Consider the following 17,207-nt stretch of genomic DNA (forward strand, 5'->3'; position numbering starts at 1 on the left):
GGGGTGTGTGTAGCTGCAGTTTGTGTGTAGCTGCAGTTTGTGTGTGTTTGTGTATGTGTAGCTGCAGTGTGTGTTTGTGTGTGTGTGTGTAGCTGCAGTTTGTGTGTGTGTAGCTGCAGTTTGTGTGTGTGTAGTTGCAGTTTGTGTGTGTGTGTAGCTGCAGTTTGGGTGTGAGTGTATTGTATTGTATGTCTTTATTTATATAGCGCCATAAATGTACATAACGCTTCACAGTAGTAATACATATCACATAAATAACAAATAATATAAATAACAGATCATGGGAATAAGTGCTTCAGACATACTGTAAAAGTAACATTAAGGAAGGAGTCCCTGCTCCGAGGAGCTTACAATCTAATTGGTAGGTAGGGAGAACGTACAGAGACAGTAGGAGGGAATTCTAGTAAGTGCGTCTGCAGGGGGCCAAGCTTTATGTGTCATGTGTCCATGATTATCCAGTGCTATTCATATGCTTCTTTAAGCAGATGTGTCTTAAGGTGAGTCTTAAAGGTGGATAGCGAGGGGGCTAGTCGGGTATTGAGGGGAAGGGCATTCCAGAGGTGTGGGGCAGAAAGTGAGAAAGGTTTAAGGCGGGAGAGAGCTTTAGATACAAAGGAGGTAGAAAGAAGACATCCTTGAGAGGAACGCAAGAGTCGGGATGGTGCATAGCGAGAGATTAGGGCTGAGATGTAAGGAGGAGCAGAAGAATGTAAAGCTTTAAAAGTGAGCAGGATAATTGAGTGTGAGATACGGGATTTAATCGGAAGCCAGGAGAGGGATTTCAGGAGGGGAGATGCGGAGACAGATTTAGGAAAGAGTAGAGTGATTCTGGCAGCAGTGTTTAGGATAGATTGTAGTGGAGACAGGTGAGAGGCAGGAAGGCCGGACAGCAGGAGGTTGCAGTAATCGAGATGTGAGAAAATGAGGGCCTGAGTCAGAGTTTTAGCAGTTGAGTAACAGAGGAAAGGGCGTATCTTTGTGATATTGCGGAGGAAAAAGCAACAAGTTTTAGAAACGTTTTGAATATGAGAGGAGAATGAGAGAGAGGAATCAAGTGTAACCCCTAGGCAGCGTGCTTGGGCTACTGGGTGAATGATCGTATTTCCAATAGCAATGTGGAAGGAGGTAGTAGGGCCAGGTTTGGGAGGAAGTATAAGGAGCTCTGTTTTTGCCATGTTACAGTAAGTTTCAGTCGGCGGATGGCCATCCAGGATGATATTCCAGAGAGGCATGTGTGTGTGTGTGTGTGTGTGTGTGTGTGTAACGGCAGTTTGTGTGTGTGTGTGTGTGTGTGTGTGTGTGTGTGTGTGTGTGCAGCTGTAGTTTGTGTGTGTGTGTAGCTGCAGTTTGTGTGTGTGTGTTGTGTGTAGCTTCAGTTTGTGTGTGTGTGTGTGTGTGTGTGTGTGTGTGTAGCTGCAGTTTGGGTGTGTATGTAGCTGCAGAGTGTGTGTGTGTGTTTGTGTAGAGCTGCAGTGTGTGTGGTGCTGTTGTGTTGTGTGTGTAGCAGCAGCAGAGTTTGGATGTAGCTACAGTGTGTGTGTGTGTGTTGTGTGTGTGTACACAGAGGAGGCGGCAGTGTGTGGATATAGATAGCTGCAGTGTAAGCGTATATAGAGGTGCTTTATTGTATTTACCATTTTATTTTAATTAAAAAAATCTATATAACTATACAAAAGTGTCTATTATTTATGAAATAAGCCTACATTTAGCCTATAATAGTAATAATCCCCTCAGAACAGGGCATTACTGGCCAATAATGCCCTGGCTGGGTTAAAGACCCTCGGCTTCGCCTCGGGCCTTCAATCTTCCAGCCAGGGCATTATTGCCAGTAATGCCCTGTTCTGAGGGGATTATTACTTAAGTAACATGACTACATACTCTACAGTAGACAGCGATAACATTCCTATACTGGCCCTTTGTATACTGTAGTTTCCAAGAATAACAGTGCCATGTTTTCCATAAAGCCTCCCACTGAAAACTACTGACAGTAGTTCAGGTTCCTCAGATGTTTCCTGCCCATTATCTTCCTTAGGCACAAAGCCTCTTGGCTTGGCTTGTTCTTTCTCTATTCATCTCTGAAAACTCCACTGACCCTGAACCGTCACATTATTCTTGTACAAGATTAAAATTTACTGCAAAAACCGTACCTTGTACGTAACCAGTGAGTCCACTACCTTAAAGGTGTATGGTCGCTCGACGGAAAGTTTCTATAAAATATGGGAGCCCTGGCTAACCCATTAACCTAAACCAAAATATATGTTGCTAAGTAATATGAACGCGGAAGGGCCTTAGGGTAGGGATGAATAAGCCCCGCCGGTCGAGAGGAGGGACGGACCACTCCCCTCCCCCCACCACCCCCCTCCTCCCTCCTCCCCCTTACACCTCTTTTTCCTTTCTCACTCCTTTTCCTCCTATTCAGGCCTCTGGACCATGACGTGGTCCTGGGGTCATACCCCCAGGGGTGACACCCCGACCCCCCCACCATTTAAATAAGGAAAAACATTATTGTATTAGGCCATAATTGTAACGCAATGTATGTAAACCTAAATATGCCTAATAAAAACGTTTGGAAAAAAAAAAGGTGCATGGTCAGTGCAGACAGAGGGTTCTCACAACACCTTAGGTAATTTAGACCCCCAACGAATATTAGAGTTATATAAGAATGCCACAAGCGGAGCCCATTGTCTACGCCTGATACTTTCTGTAGCAAGCTGCAGGTTTGGAGTAGGAGTAACATTGGTTAATACTGTTTAACTCTTTGCTGCTAGAGTGGCCAGAAGCGCTCTGCTCTGCATTGCTGGCCTCTCTGGAAGTTGTAGAGATGCAGCATTGACATGAACTTTCTGCTAATTGTAGCAAATGGTTATCTAACACCCCAACAAAGTACTGCAGCAGTAACCCATTTCCTGGCAGGGACAGGGTTGGTATTGAGTGTTATAATGAGAACTTTTGGCATTACAGAGATGCTGCATTAGTCCGTGTGAAATGCACACGGACCTCAACTATATCAGAATACTATAGTTGCATGAGCGAGCATTTTGGGCAGGATTTAGGCCGAGGCCATGCTCGGACGCGTGTGCGTGTGAAATCATGCGCGCCTGTAGTCCAAGCGATCTGTGGCCTTTGATCCACAGCCATATGTAGAAGCACATGCACACCGCTGGTAGGTGCTGGAGGGGGGTACTTATCTGCTGGTGCGCTGTATCCAGGGAGGTCCAGACATCCCAGAAGTACTTGAGCAAAGGAATGGAAGCAGGCACACGGTCTTTCTAAAGGTGCAGTTTATTGTGCCACCAAAGGTCCAACGTTTCGGCAAATAGATTGCCTTTATCAAGGAGAGGGCTACAGAACATGCTAAACATACCACAATTTATACCCAAATGGGTACTCACCACCCCACGATCACTGCTGCCTTGCTCCTGGATGTCGACGCCCCCATCGTGACGTCAGAGCGCCAGCGCAACGTGGCGTGATGATGTCATGCGCCACCAGGGGAGGATCCGAGGGCTCCATGAGGAGACAGCCTGTTACAGGCATTGGGGAGGCTGTCTCCTCATGGAGCCCTGGGATCCTGGGATCCTCCCCTGGTGGCGCATGATGTCATCACGTCGCGCTGGCGCTCAGACGTCACGATGGGGGCGTCGACATCCAGGAGCAAGGCAGCAGTGATCGTGGGGGGGTGAGTACCCATTTGTGTATAAATTATGGTATGTTGAGCATGTTCTGTAGCCCTCTCCTTGATAAAGGCAATCTATTTGCCGAAACGTTGGACCTTTGGTGGCACAATAAACTGCACCTTGCTTCCATTCCTTTGCTTTGATCCACAGCGACAGGGGAGGTGTACCGGGGGGGGCGTGTCCATGATGTCACATGAGCGGTTTGCCCTCATTGGCTGAATAGCTCACGTGACCCTGCCGTCACGAGACAAAATGTAAAAAAATTGTCTTGCAAAAAATCAGCTGCAGCGTCACTCACTATGCACGTTCGCATAGGCTTTAATGTGTTTGATCACGCCACGCATGCAGTCGCGCGATAAGCATGGACGCTGCCTTATGGGAAGCGATAGCAGCACAATATCTCAGACAGACTTTTTTTATCTTTTGCTATCTTTATTCGGGTTTTGTGGTCAAGTGGGAGAGAAAGAGATAGGGAGAGAGAAAGAGTGGGAGGGAGGGGGAGGAGGGAGAAGGGATAGGAAGGATGGGGGAGAGAGATATTTCTAAGTTGCATATGTAGAGCACTTTCCCCCAACCCCTGGGAGATATGGCGGCTACCGTGTATGTGGTGCGTTACCTGCGGCTCACAGGAGGCCTGGGCCTCCGCTGCTGGGAGCCTGGGGTGTACCTGAGTCGTCACCTGTACGGGATCCTACTATGTGGGATAACCCTGTTACAGGACCCTATGCAATAAAACACACACCGGTAAAAGTAACAGTTTACTGTATGTATATAATAACAATGGTACCAATCGCAACAACTAGGCCAGGCACGGCCGTACCCTCCAACAGACTGTCCACACCTGGTAACTCAGTTCCCAAAGTACCTAGGGGCCCTTGGGCACCCAACCACCCTGGTGTCCACAAGTAGCCACCCACCCAAGTGTGTGAGACAGCACTGCCCCACTAGTGTGTGTACAGTTGGTGCACTTGTCGAGGTGACGTACCTGCCAGGTGCTCCAACACCCGGTAACGCCACAATGTAAGGATAGGATTCACTGTAGCTGATGGCCTGGTCCCAGACCACCGGAGGCCAGGATGCAGCCGTGTCCTGGCTGTGTCCCTCACACTGGTACTACAGGAGCAGTGTCCCTAACTGATGGGCCTGTCCCTGCAGCAACCACATGCTGAAGTGAGTCGGGGCATCGCTGGGACGTAAGGGGGTGCAGGGGCCTTAGTGACTTAGTGCAGGGGCCACTGACACCCTGCACACACACTATACCCTTATGATGTCCCAGCTCCGACTGGCGTGGTTTCAGGGGCGCAAATTGTATTCTTTCTGGAGCACGGGGGATCCTCGCAGTCCTGTTGGCCTACCTGTGTCACCTGATCCCCTGCCCCTCTGCTGCATTATGGGGGCTGTGGTCCCCGTGGAGCCCTGTTCCTCCAATGGCCGCCTCGCGCGCCTATCACTGCACAGGCGCAGCATCTCGCACATGCGTGATCGAATCCAAGATGATGGCGCCCTGCTACGGGAGCCGCCGATTCCTCCGGAGACCAGGTCGCTTGCCGCAACCTGCCGCAGCACTCTGCACGTTCCCCCGCTGTAGCAGGGGGACCGGGAGAGGGACCCTGTTATACATATATATCCCCTGAAACGTCCCTCAAAACAAATTAGGGAGAGATGCCTGTGCTGAAAAGGAGCACACCTGTGGTACCCAGCTGGGAGATATATCTAATAGTTTTGCAAAGTATATTTAAATAAGTCCCACCTCACACTTCCTAAAAGGATTTCCATACCAACTATACAGAGTTGATGGTCGATGTATAGTACCCCTCGCAAAGTACCTACTTTAGAGCTGCTCGCTGCTCACATATGCAGCTAATCTAGCTATTAGCGGGTCTCCCAGGTATCTCAGGTGTGCTCCACGAGAATTGTAGCGTGCAGGGTGGACCCCACTATGTTTGTAAACTTTTAGCCTTCGGGCAAAGTTCTTAACAAGTTTGAATGAAGAAACACAAAACGAACACAGATATCTTTGCACATCGCGGTCGGTCGCTCTCACTGCAGAACTGGCTGCATCTTGCTGGGACTCACAGTACAGCTTGGTGGCTGGCAAACTTGTGTCCTATAGTCAGCACTCTGCATCCTCTTACATAGAGCTGAGAGAGTGTCACGACCTCATTTCTTTCTCACATACCCAAAGGTGCATCTCGGATCTATAACAACATGTCACTAAACTCATCGAAAGCAAAGATGCCCATCTGCATCAAGCAGAGCCAAATGGAAATGGGATTAAAAAAACGGGTGCAAATTGCATCACTGTGACACCGCGTATTTAAATGGGCTTTTCTCCAATTTTTCTGCTCTTGCAGCAGTGAACGTGTTTGGAGAGTGGCTACAGAAGGAGTAAGGGGTGGAGAAAGTCTGCACAGTATTATAATGGGATGTATTCAAATAGACGCATATAACTGATGCAGTTTTCCGTTCTCTGAGCGTCAAACGTGGTGTTCACCTCTGCTCCAAAGAGCTCTGCCCCAGATGTAAGATGAACCAACTTCATCCTTAAGCCGCTGGCACAAAATTGACACAGATTTTGGTACCATTGTGAACAAAAGGAAGCACTTGCACCCAGGCTACGCTTATAGTGCCGGCGACGGCGACACAACGGCGATATCAGGCTGCGGTCACTGGAAAAGTCAAATTTCAAATTTAAATGACTTCCAGCGATCGCGACCAAGCCGTCGCTCCATCGCGCCGCGCTTACTATCAGCGCACGTGACGACGGCAATGCATGTTTTGATGCTACATCGCGTCGCTGTCGCCGGCACTATAAGCGCAGCCAAAGGCTGGCTCTGCGTGACCCCTACCTCCAGCCATTCACAAGGGAGGGCTAAAGGTTACGTTCTATTGGTGGAGTGTCTTCAGGCAAGACCGTAAAAGGAGGTGGTCACATGGGGAAGACCTCTTACCTCATGACCTTCCAGTGAAAAATCCTCTTTTTTGTTGTCTGCGGTTCCTCTTCTGCATGAAATAGTTCATCGTGATCTGGCCCCAATCCTATTGCTTCCTTCACAAATCAAAGCCCGACCTTCTGAACGTTTTCACTGCTGGAGCGACCTGGAGCGCATTCCAGAGAACTCATTTCAAGGGGTTAATAAGGTCAGGTATTGACTCCCGAAGAAAAGAAAATGTGTGGAAAATAATCTGGGGGCGCCTCTGGCAACGACCGGTTAACAAGGTCAGCATCTCACTTCTGAATGGAGAAGGAGACCAAAGCCAGACAGAGATACAAGGTTCTCATTTTACAGCCCGGCCTCCAGGCAAAGCTAATAAACTTTTATTAAGCTATGAAGCAACCATTAAAAATAGCAGAGGATGTGTTATATGGCTGACAAAATGTTCCTAAATATTGCAATTTAGTGTATGCGGCCACGTGAGACTACTTCAAAGAATTCGTAGTGTTCTTGTTATCAATTCTGTGCAAAGCATGACCGTATCCTGCAGTGTAACAGGGCAGGGATATACAGTATAGACATAACGTATACAGCAAGCAAAGTAAACAGTGTAGCGTCAGTGTTTTTGAAGAGGATGGATTATGCTGGCACGTGTTATTGCAGCTGTTAACACAGTGTTAACGCGACCTTGATGTTACCACAAGTTTTACCACGGGCGCCATTGAAAACAAGGTGTGTGTTATCTCCTTAATGCACTTGATGTGCACTGCGTTTTTTTCTTGCGTCATTCTTCATTAATGGGGGTGATCAGCTCTGCTACAACCGTGCATCCCACTGGCATCTCCTTCTTGCTACACTGTCAGGGCTGCAAACCAATAATCTTTATATCAGGGGCGGGCGCCTCATGTCAATGCCAGGGTTGGGTATAGTCCAATCCCCAAAACTAAAAACACGGGCAGTGCGCACTCACACAACGTCAACAAGATCAAATACAAATATTATTAGTTGTCCATGAAAAATGTACCTATGGCACTCACTGTCTTTAAGGTTAATGATCTACTGAATGCAGATGTAATGAAGATAAATACATTTAATAACACTCTAAACAAACCGGAATTAAAGCAGTTGTATATGCAGAAACAATAAAGTGTCACCATGCAAAAAAGTGTCTCAAAGTGAGGGAAGGAGGGGAAAGAAGGAGAAGGGAAAAAAACACATGAAACATAAGGAAAAACACACAATATGGAGAGAAGAAGGTATGCTAGAGAAGCGACGTTTCGAGGGACTACCTCTTCATCAGGCCCATTCCCCCTGGTCCCAAAGGGTCCCGGAGGTACTTCCGTAAGCCTTACCTCCCCTGTCACAAGTCTAGCCAAACACCACAGAGAAATGCTACCAGTCATAAAGCATGGGCTAGGGGGAGCAAGCATATAAGCACAAGGCGTCCAGAATAGTCAATGAAAAGGTAACCAAACCCTGTGTCCTCTGCTCCTCGTGCTCTGTGATGTGGCTACATGTGCTGCCATAAATTTTGGATCGGGCTGCTGTCCCGCCATGCAGTGCAGGTGACGTCATCAAACGGAGCCTCTCAGAGTACAGGTTTACTTCTGTACACGTAGCGCTTCCTCACTGCTCTTGCGTCCTCAGTCTTCCTCCACTTCTCGTGTGGAGCGTCTCTACGCATGGGCGAGGTCCCGAACTCCCTGCCCATGGTAAAAAGCTGTTCCTGCTGACAGACAGCAATCCAGGTATGCGTGGAAGTTGCTCTCCTGGTAGTCATTACAGCAGCTCAATGCTGATGTGCAGGAGGCTCCTGTGGTCACTTAATGAAATAAACAAAGCAGAATTAGTAATAATACCACAGTGAGCCTCTGAGTGTGACCCTGTGTTGCTAAACTGGGACCAGACAGTCCCCCTTGAGACCTAACGAGAAGGATAAAAGGAAAATTAAAAATTTGCAAAAACCACATTGATTTAAATACTCACAAAACTATATTTACATGCACCGTTGGTGAAATACCAAGGGCTGAGAAGTCAAAGGTCAATGTAATATAAGGGGCAGAATTTAACCAAGGACTTACCCACAGTTCTAGGTCCGGATAGAGGTGAGTAGAAACGACACGGGTGTCAGGATGGATTACTCACAAGTTACTAGCCCAGACGACACCGGACCCATACTTCAAGATCTAAAGAGCATTTCTCGCCCCGTGATATGCTGATGGTCCAGGTCTGGTGGGGAGGATATGCCACAGAGCATGCGAGGATACGTCGGAGGGACACTAAACACAATACGCAGTTTGCAATATAATACATAGTGCTCAGAAATAACAACTAAGGTCCAATTCCTTATTGGTGCCTCTAGGGCTCACCATATCCAAACGCCTTATCCATTGCGTTTCTTTCTGTAATAGAGTCCTCTGTAGGTCCCCTCCACGCCTCTTTCTCCCCACACCATCGATGACCTGGTACCTCAGTTGGCTGGCATTATGCCCAGCTTGCGTGAAGTGATGGGCAACCGGTGCGTCAGGATCACCCCTGCGGATGGCTGCTTTATGCTGTCGAATCCGATCCTTCACCTGTTGGGTCGTTTCACCCACATAACCAAGTCCACAAGGGCATTTAATAAGATGCACTATGTTCTTGGACAAGCATGTGTAGAAGTTCTTAATATGATACACATATCCGGTATGGGGATGCCGAAACGTGGGACCCTCTTGCATACTGTTGCATTGACTACAATTTAAAAACCTTTAGCCACCCAATTTGGGGGTACCCAAGAAGGTCTGTCTTATCTCAGTGCCACCTATATCAGCCCTCACAAGTCTGTCTCTTATATTACAACCCCTTTTGTAAGAAAATAAGGGTTTGAATGTGAAGGCAGAAGAAAGGAGGGAGTCATTCTGTAGTAATGGCCAATGCCTCAATTTGATGTTCTTTATTCTACCCGATTGGGTATTAAAGGTGGACACAAAAGGTATCGAGAACTCTTTCCTAGTGCGCTCACCATGTGCTCTGCCCTGTAGAAGTTTCTCCCTAGGGATGGCCTCTGCCTTGTCCCGTTGATATCCTGCATACTGTCTAGACTGTCCTTAGTACCAGCAGGGGTACTGATGACACACAACGTCAACAAGATCAAATACAAAAATTATTATTTGTCCATGAAAAATGGATTCTCTTGGACTTCATATTTAAGCTTGTTGACTTCGAGTGCCCATATTTTTTGATTTTCAAATAAAAATGTAAGACCCGGTAAGTCAATGTCTTCTGCTTATTGTAAATCTGTAAGCCTGTAAGGGGGCTTTATGCCAATGTTGACTTTGCCGAATGTATTTCCACAGATCAAACGGAAATCAGTCGTCCTACATGTAAAAAGTGACACATCCATTAATGAAATGTGCGCTCTCTACGTTCTTCTTACTGTGCCACACTGGGCACAGCCTCCCAAACTGCAAGCGGGCACAAGCAGACATTATAGCTGCATACACGGACAATAATTGAATCAGTGATATATTGGTTAATATGTTGGTATTCATCAGGGAGATTGTTGATACTTACCTGAAAAATTTATGTTTTTTCTATTTCTTTCCTAAAAAAATTCCATCTTTAATGAAAATACCACTTGTGAGCACATTCACATCTCAAACAGTTCAGCGACCCTGCTTTTTACCATTATCTTCTAGCATACAGCGCTTCCACTGCAACAAAGGGATTCTGGGTAATGACGTGCAAATGAGCACACAGTGTCACCTTTAGCTTCAAATCCATTTTGTCATGGACCCCTATAAATTTATGCCTGCCATATTACCCATTTTTACGACTTTCAGCACAGCCGGGTTAAGATGCATAGCCAGTGAACCTACTCACAGACAGCTGTTTTGACCTTTGGGTCTCATCAGTGTGAGGCTGGTTATACTGGCTTTGTAATGTGAAGGTGGGATAGGTTTCAACCACACATTAAATAAGTTATGGTGGGTAAAAAAGTGACAAAATCCCTCCCACCGTATAGCATACAGCAAATGGAAAACATCACTTGTGAGAACATTCAGATGTGTCAGACTGGTCTGCAACCCAGATTCCCACATTATCTTCTAGCATACAGTGCTTCCACTGCAGCATCTTCATCTTTGATGAAGAATATCTCTCTCTCACTTTACTCTTGCGTCACCCTGATGGGTTCTTTCCCAAGTTGGGCAGAATGGTGTTTAAATGGGTGGGTTTGAGATTTTTGAAGTGAAAATTCTTTGCCGGCACCTACCACATGAAGATTTTCCTGGCAGTAAATAGCCTTGGTGGTGTGTGCTCATGATCTCCACCTCTTCAGCACCTTTAGGATTTACAGTATAATTTCGAGGCATATCGAAGAATACCGGGGCTTATTCTGTATTTCCTATTTGCTTAAACTCAAAGTTTTTTTGGTTTTTTTCTTAATTGGATTACACATCACTGGAAGTTAAGCAGCTTTTCTTGGAAGTCAGCTGGAATCTTTTGACAGATCGATGTTCGGCGCCTGAGTGATAGTCCTTCACGACGCATGAATCGGTCACACCAACCTCTCCTTGCTTTGAAAACTCTATGATCTATTCCAAGAGATGTGGCCATTTCTACTGCCTTTAATTGCATTGCCTGGCATGTGACAGACAATCTTTTTGCACGTGTCTCAATGGCAAAACGAAAGCTTCATCTACTTGTGGGTATCTTCCCTTCTTAGGTGCTGCCAAGCACGTGCTTGTTGCTTTACATGAAAATATGGTAGTGTGGTAATTCCTCCAGTGCTGAATATTTGCTTCACTTATAGCAAATTTACCTCCCGCTGCTCTATTTCCGTGCTCTTCTGCGTACACAATAACTCTTCGTTTCAATGCAGCATCATAGGGATGTCTTTTTGATGACATTTTAAGTGACAATTAGGGATCCAGTTTACCAAAGCAAATACAGTAACTCAACACAGGTGACAATCAGATACCTTCTACGCATGGCTAAGTTTGCACATGCACAGTCAATGACAACTACGTCACAAATAACTCTTCTTCATAGCGGCTGCCAAGTTTCTTTTGACATCGATTTCTAAGATGCACCCTGATTTCAGAAACGTTCAAATGTGGGGGAAAAAAGTGCGTATTAGAATCGAGGAAATATGGTATTTGCAAAAGAGTAAATATTATTTACAATTATAAATTAATTTAAAATTATTATTAAGCTATTATTGTTGATACTGTGCATACTGTAAGAGGGGTGCTGTCAGGAATATAATTACAGAAAAAACAGGATACAAAAGATGCCACGTTGTAAGCACACTACAGAACCTCCAAAGAAGGTCTGTTTAAGTGAAACGCGCATCGGGCTATTAGGACGTCACGTTTCGGGACTGTAACTGGGTCTGAAACAGCATGGCACAGTAGCAGCAAATGTTCAGCTGCTAGCTATATGGATTAGCTTTGACATTTGCCACCACATAGCAGATATTTGCAATGGATTCCATGTCACTCAGTTGCTTTTCACATCAAGAGCCAGTTTATTTTAGCTTTAGTTTCCCTATCACAGTATCCATGGAGCATTGTTAGTTAGCTTACATTGCACAACGTCACTCACTTGTCAGACTTTTTCTGTTCACACACAACTGATTCACAGCCGATTTCCTTCTCATCTTCTCTTTTCATTCTTATCACCATTTATTGCACATTTGTGATCAGATATTGTATAGCATTAAACACATTATTATAACATTTATTTATTGTTATGCATACACACTTTGCCAACCAGTGGATATATTCACATACCTATTCTGATGTACTTGTTAAGTATACTGTATGTATATATATATATATATATAGGACATTTAGGCCTCAGGAGAATGGAGGCCATTGCTTTTCGGTGTCTCCCATATTTGGGGGTTGAGGCCTTACTTGCCAGGCTGGACTTATTAGCATGTTGGCATGTACCTTTCCTACTTAAGCCTGGTATATTGTTCAAGCTTTCATAAGATGGTTGAATAGACCAACACAAGTGCCACTATACATGTTCCTGAACAACTGTTGCCACCTTCCCACCACAATGAGGCAGTGAGATAGGGATTTGAGGGAAGAATATTTATAAACATGATATAGTGTGTATGTATGTATGTATGTATATATATATATATATATATATATATATATATATATATATATATATATATATATATATATCAAATATTCCTGTATGCTCATTTGCATGTCTTAGGCAGGTATGCCTAAGACATGCAAATGAGCATACAGGAATATTTGCTATATGCTTTGCTGTGGAGGGTTTTTGTCACTTTTTTTACTCACCATAACTTAACTAAGTATATATATATATATATATATATATATATATACAGTATATATATATATATTTTTTATTTTTTTATTTATTTATTTATTTTAAAGTGTATATAACATCCATTTGAAAATACTGTAACTATATCAGACTACAGGAAAGAGCTGCCTTGAGTACATTTGCAAAGGCATTGAAGGCCCAGCTAATGTATTGTAGGATTAAACATACAGAAATACCCAATGTTCCTGCCTCTGTCAATAACCCAGTAAAAACCAACAGAAGAGTCCTTCCTCTCACTACAGTTCAGAACTTGAAGAGGTCTACCATGGTTAGGGGAGAAATGGACAATATCTATTTTTGGGAGAACACCAAAAATGTGTTTATGGTCTCAGAGCTGTCAATGTAAAGAACTCTATCTAGCTAGTTAGAAGTGGACAGTCATACTAACTATATATTTGTTTTACAGAATTTGAACCGTAGGGGGCAATGATGAGATCCCGGAGAGGTAGTGTACCTTTAAGCTTGCTCTGAGGTCTGGAGCATGTGCACCATTTGTTTGACTCCTGTTAATCTTTCATGACTTTAGTGTACCAGCACATAAGTACGTGTGCTCTAGCTACTATATTTGATGCTTTTTAACAGCGTTGGTATGTACAGCTGCTAGTTATATTTAGTCTCTTAGCAAGTGCTCTAGAATGGTGAGCAAGAGATGAGGAGTTTGTGTTTCACATTCCCTGCTCCTTACCGTTTGAATCAAGCCTCTGTAGATCTACATCTGATCCAATGTCCCCACATCATGATAACAGAGAGATCTGGGAATAGAACAGGACACACCATTTCCCTAGGATATTACCAATATGTAATGTATGAATTTGTAGGGAGCTTTAATGGCAGAAAACACGCACTAATGCATGCAATACCCCCAATAAACCAGGTACTCTGGTTTAACTCCTTCATTGCCTAGTGGCTAGCCGCTAATGTAATGAAGCTGCTTTTATTTTATTTTGATAACACAGTATTGAACCAGGGGGGTCTCCGGAGCTGAACCGCATTAATTTCAGCCCCAGGGACCCCCTGCTTCCCGAGTTACAGGCCCCGTTATGGGGTGCCGGTATCTCTCTGCATTGTTTAAATGTCCTGGTTACGTGAGCCATGACGCGGGAGAATTTAAACACGGCGGGGATACCGGCATCCCATACCGGAGCCTGTAAGTCGGGAAGCAGGTGGTTCCCGGGGCTGAAATTAGTGCTGTTCAGTTCCGGAGAACCCCTGCTCCAATAAAATAAGGCGCAATAAAAGCCTTATTTAATTTCACCTTAAAAAAGTCTCCATTGCATACCTCTGCGCACGTCCTCCTACAGGCACCTTCAGCCCGTACTCCTCTCCTGACACGCATAGCGTGCATGCGCGCAGCGGTGACGTCATCTGACGCCGTGGACTCGGGCTCCGCCTCCGGATCGCGCCGCACGCTCCCAGTGCGCGTTGCTCGCACGTGACATGTGCACCACGCCCCCAGGCTCTGTGGCAACAACATCATCAGATGATACAAACAGCTGCACCTGCACATAGGCTGGAACCAATCACAGGCTTCTGTAGAGGCCGCGCCTCTGCTCCACCCCCCATGGGGATTGGCTAATCAAGCCTATATATGCTCAGCTGAGCCATAGGCACTTTGGCTGAGCATAGATTGTGTTACTCTGTGTTTGCCTCTGCTGATCCTGTCTTGTCCCTGTCCTGTTGCCTTGCTTCCTAGATTAACCCCTCATGTACCGACCTGGCTTGCCTTTGACCACTCGCTTATCTGGAATACTGAACTCGGCTTTGAACTTTGACTAGCTTGCTCTCTCCACTCCAGACCCTGCTGCCAACACTATCCTACACTCCGGATGTGGCCCCCGTGTCTGTGGCTGGTGTTTACCTGTTCCCATCTTAGTGTCGGGGTCTCGTCCTGTTTGTGATGAGCACAGCGTAACATCAACTAACGCCTGGCGGTTAAAAAGCATCCAAACTCCTACAACTCCTTCTCCATATTTACTATAACTTGTTTCTAATTGTTGTGTCAGATGTGGGCCACAGAAATTGCATCAGATATATCCAGTGTTGGTCATTTATTGGAAATGAAAAAGTTGCTGGAGCACAAAACGTGGTCTAAAATGATGGAAACCTTTAGTAAGTCACAGTGCAAAAATAACAGCAATATTTCAGCGCTTTGTAATTGTGCCACATTTTAGTGCAGGGGGGCTCAAGACCCGCCAACAGGTCAGGTTTTAAGGATATCCCAGCTTCAGGACAGGTCAAAGACTGAGCCAATGATTGTGTCACCTGTGCTGAAGCTGGGATATCCTTAAAACATGTCCTGTTTGGGGGTCTTGAGGACTGGAGTTGAGCACCCCTGTATTAGTGTTTAAACATGACCCCCAGTGTGTCTGTTCTCAGACGTGATGCAAAAACAAGAACTTTCCGGCGTCTTTTAGCACCATGTGTCAAGGTTCAGTGTTTTGGTGCTATCTTATCCCAATGTTTCTCAGCTAACAGTTTGGGAAGTGTCAGTAGCAGGAGTTAGGAATAAGACAGGTGACATGCATATGGTAATAAAAATGGCGGGGACCTAAGCAAAATAAAGGGATATGCAATATGAAGGAAGGAACTCCCCAACGTTATATATTTTTGGTTTGTTTATGATTTCATTGAAGGTTTACTGAAACAATGGATGTATTGTGTATTTATGCTTTGCCCTGAAAACCAATACAAATGTAAGTTACAAAAAAAAAAAAAAAGGCGGCCAATATTCAGTATTTTAATCAATCTGGTACTTCAGGGGTTAAGGCGGCTGCAGTTTGACTTAAAGATAGAAGGATTTGTGTTTATGACAGGTCAAGACACTTCCTGTGTCTGTGCTGATCTACAAAAAGGGCTTAATTGGAGAGGTATCACTGATGGTCCACTAAAAGTAGGATATGTGTTGCATGGGACTGATGGAATCTAGATACAGTAAATATATATATATAGACTGAAAACCTGTCCTACTCCCTACAACATCGTGGAGACTCAGCCTACTGAGAGCCTACAGGTGAGCCACACAGCACCACAATAACATCATGTAACTATAAGTACTATCAGATCTCGTTTAGGGGGGATAGGGGTGTTACATTAGGAAGTACGTGGAATCAAGACACAGTGCAAACTGCTCATAGCAATAAGTTGCGGGAACAAACAATCACCAGAAGACAACGTAGCTCGGACAGAGTTTGCATTGCCCGTAACAATGAGACGCCTCGACAAACTACCTCTGAGAATGCTGACAATGCTCAGCGCATGTCACTAGATGCCGAGCAGTGACAAACGACACAGCGCAGAACAACGCAGTGAGGCGTCGAACACGTTCCTTGAATCAGTGATCAGACAATCACATTGAAGTATTTGATGAGCACATGCGAGACTTTATATGGTAAACCTTTGTGTCAATTCAGCTTTCCTGGCCTCCAGCTAATAATGGGATTATGTAAAGTAATACTTACAAGAAATCTCCAGGACTTTATACTGCCGACAACATGGACCACGGGACAGTCCCAGGTGAGCGGTTAAACCTCACAATGATTGACACTCTTAGTAGCCAGGATACATCCTTTTGTTTCAGTGTACAGGGTAAAAAGGTCAGCAATATAAATACAGTAGAAACGTGATACATTTGCCACAGAATGTTGGCACTTGTGCGTGTTCCTTGCTGAATGCCTTAGACACTCTGTCTTCGGTCATTGTTGTGCAATGAACTTCATCCAAGATTGACCGTATCGCTGATTTTAATGTTTCATCGTTCAAATGATGAAAAGCTTTATTGTGGCTCAATTGATTGAATATACATATTACTGCAAATGTTGAAGAATAAAAAAATGGTGGGTGAGAAATTGCATGTAACTTATTGTGTTTCGCTGCCGGACAGAGAACGTATTATGGTTTTTCAAATGGCAGAATGTTGAAAATATTGATTTATATAATTTGGTTTCTTCCTAACAGCTGCTCATTGGGGTTATATCCTGGCTTGTGATGTTATGGATAAAACACTAGACTAACCATGTACACAATAACAACAACGAGTACTCGCTCATCCAACAACGCGGCATAAAATATAGTGTTTTCCTAGTAAGCATAATGTCCAGAATTGGTGGCTGCTGTGGTTTCCTACCCTGAGGTTGCAATTTACTATCTGCGTAAATGGGCACCTTGGCGATCACAGTAGGCCCATGGGCAAGAGTGTTACGTCAACCACCACTATGTTTCCCACCTAGACTGGTGAGGA

Source organism: Ascaphus truei, chromosome 2 (assembly GCF_040206685.1).
Source record: "Ascaphus truei isolate aAscTru1 chromosome 2, aAscTru1.hap1, whole genome shotgun sequence".
NCBI lineage: Eukaryota > Metazoa > Chordata > Amphibia > Anura > Ascaphidae > Ascaphus > Ascaphus truei.